The following is a 2,092-nucleotide window of genomic DNA, read 5'->3' as shown; positions in this document are numbered from 1 at the left end:
TATGATTTCATACCTGAGCGCAAACTAGTCCAACAAGAATCAGGACTGTGAATCCAGATGACCAAATTGGAAGGGGGAGAGGGGTGGCTGAATGTTTATCAAGTGTATTAAATGCTCAAGCTATCAAAATGTTTCTTCCTCTTGCCGTTCCTGAACATAACCACGTCAAACAAAATACAGTTCTCTCCATGTGTAACTGGTGCAAATTCAATTCATGACTAGAGTTCTAATTTGGGCAAGTGATTAAAAAAAACAAATGGCTCATATTTCACAAGCTCCAGCCTCCTGCTCGATTGCGAACAGAATTTCCCACCTCTCAGCTTTAGCTCTCAAGCTTCACTGATCTGTATTTGTTACAAGAAATGTTTGATCCTGGTAGAAGGCACTTTGTTCTCCATATTTCAAATGAATGAATATTTCAAATGTAATTTGAATTTAATTTTAAAGAAAATATGCTTACTTATGTCTCACCTAATTTTTCATTCATTCGCTCTCACACAAAGCTGAAACCATCTCTCTGTCCTTGGGACATTCTGTTTTCTATAACAGGTATTAATTTTACTGGAGTTAGTCCATAGTTTGCGGAAGATCAAGATAATAATTGGACCAGGAGAGGAACATCAGAGGGCTTGGGGAGAACTCAAGGTGGCCTGTGCAAGGTAAGAGGCCCCATGGGGCCTGATTGTACGTGTTAGTATCCTGCCACATTTTGGTGGGTAGAGTCTTGCTCTGTTCAGGGTGACTTGCTTGGTGTGAACACATTGCACTTGATCAGTATTGGGTCTGATCCTCAAACAGATCAATGTTATGTAAAGATAAGGACACACCATTACAAATGAATGAAAATCAGGAAAAAAAAACTACAATGGCTGGAGAATTTAGATTGCAATTTGGGCTTAAAATCCATCTTCTTCCCGATTCGATAAACGATGCCATTGAATGGCCCACCAATGCCAAGAAATCAGGCTTTATGCCCAGACGATCAAGGTTCCTGCAAGACAGGGGCGATGAGTTTGCATTTCAATCTAATTTGGCGTTTCCTGGCCACTTCTCATGGAAATCGAATAAAGTTGCCCGTCTTTGCAAAGATCAGACAGTCGGGAAAAGGGGGGCTGAAGCTTCTGGCGGGCGAATTAAAAGTGCAAAATGACTTTTTCCAACTTCCCTCCCATGGCAAAGGGCAGCTTGAGCAGTGGAACAGGAAGGTGGCAGATGCCGGGCTGACTGGAGCGCAGACACAACGAGCCGGAGAAGCTGCGGCTCCCGCGGGCACCATCGCGACGGAGTCGGGGGTCGGCAGCAGCGGACGGAGGGGGGTCCTGTTGAAGAGGAGAGCCGAGGTCGGCATGCGGGGGGTCGGGGTCGGGGTCGGGGTCGGGGGGAGCCAACTTTTCCCCACTCCTTGTGCTCTGTTCGCAGCGGCAGCGTGGCCGGGAGGGAGGGAGAGAGAGAGGGAGGGAGAGAGAGAGGGAGGGAGAGAGAGAGAGAGAGAGAGAGAGGGAGGGAGGGAGAGAGGGAGGGAGGGAGAGAGAGAGAGAGGGAGGGAGAGAGAGAGAGGGGGAGGGAGAGGGGGAGAGGGGAAGGGAGAGGGAGAGGGAGAGAGAGAGGGAGGGAGAGAGAGAGAGAGGGAGGGAGAGGGAGGGAGGGAGGGAGAGGGAGAGGGAGGGAGGGAGAGGGAGAGGGAGGGAGGGAGAGAGGGAGGGAGAGAGAGAGAGAGGGAGAGAGAGAGAGAGGGAGGGAGAGAGAGAGAGGGAGGGAGAGGGGGAGAGGGGAAGGGAGAGGGAGAGAGAGAGGGAGGGAGAGAGAGAGAGAGGGAGGGAGAGAGAGAGAGGGAGGGAGGGAGAGAGAGGGGAAGGGAGAGAGAGAGGGGAAGGGAGAGGGGAAGGGAGAGGGGGAGGGAGAGGGGGAGGGAGAGGGGGAGGGAGAGGGGGAGGGAGAGGGAGAGGGAGAGGGAGAGGGAGAGGGAGAGGGAGAGGGAGAGGGAGAGGGAGAGGGAGAGGGAGAGGGAGAGGGAGAGGGAGAGGGAGAGGGAGAGGGAGAGAGCTCTGGCCGGGGAGGAGACGCCGCCGCTCAGCACCGGTCCTTGTTGGCA

The 2,092-nt window shown here is 52.3% G+C and overlaps 1 protein-coding gene across 2 annotated transcripts in view; it reads left to right on the top strand.

The window, feature by feature from the left end:
- Window positions 1-325: 325 nt before the first annotated feature.
- tlcd4a (TLC domain containing 4a) overlaps window positions 326-2,092 on the top strand; it is a 74,127-nt gene continuing 72,360 nt past the window's right edge. Inside the window, exons 1-3 of one of the 2 annotated variants that reach the window (XM_069939072.1) lie at window positions 326-424; window positions 550-659; window positions 1,180-1,340. The gene's annotated coding sequence lies outside the window, so the exon portion shown is untranslated. Of the gene's footprint in view, window positions 425-549; window positions 660-1,152; window positions 1,341-2,092 lie in introns of those variants that run through there. The other variant, XM_069939073.1, reaches the window with a different exon arrangement.

Source organism: Narcine bancroftii, chromosome 5, assembly GCF_036971445.1.
Source record: "Narcine bancroftii isolate sNarBan1 chromosome 5, sNarBan1.hap1, whole genome shotgun sequence".
Lineage (NCBI taxonomy): Eukaryota > Metazoa > Chordata > Chondrichthyes > Torpediniformes > Narcinidae > Narcine > Narcine bancroftii.
The sequence above is the reverse complement of the archived record's forward strand: the minus strand, read 5'-3'. Positions and strand labels throughout refer to the sequence as shown.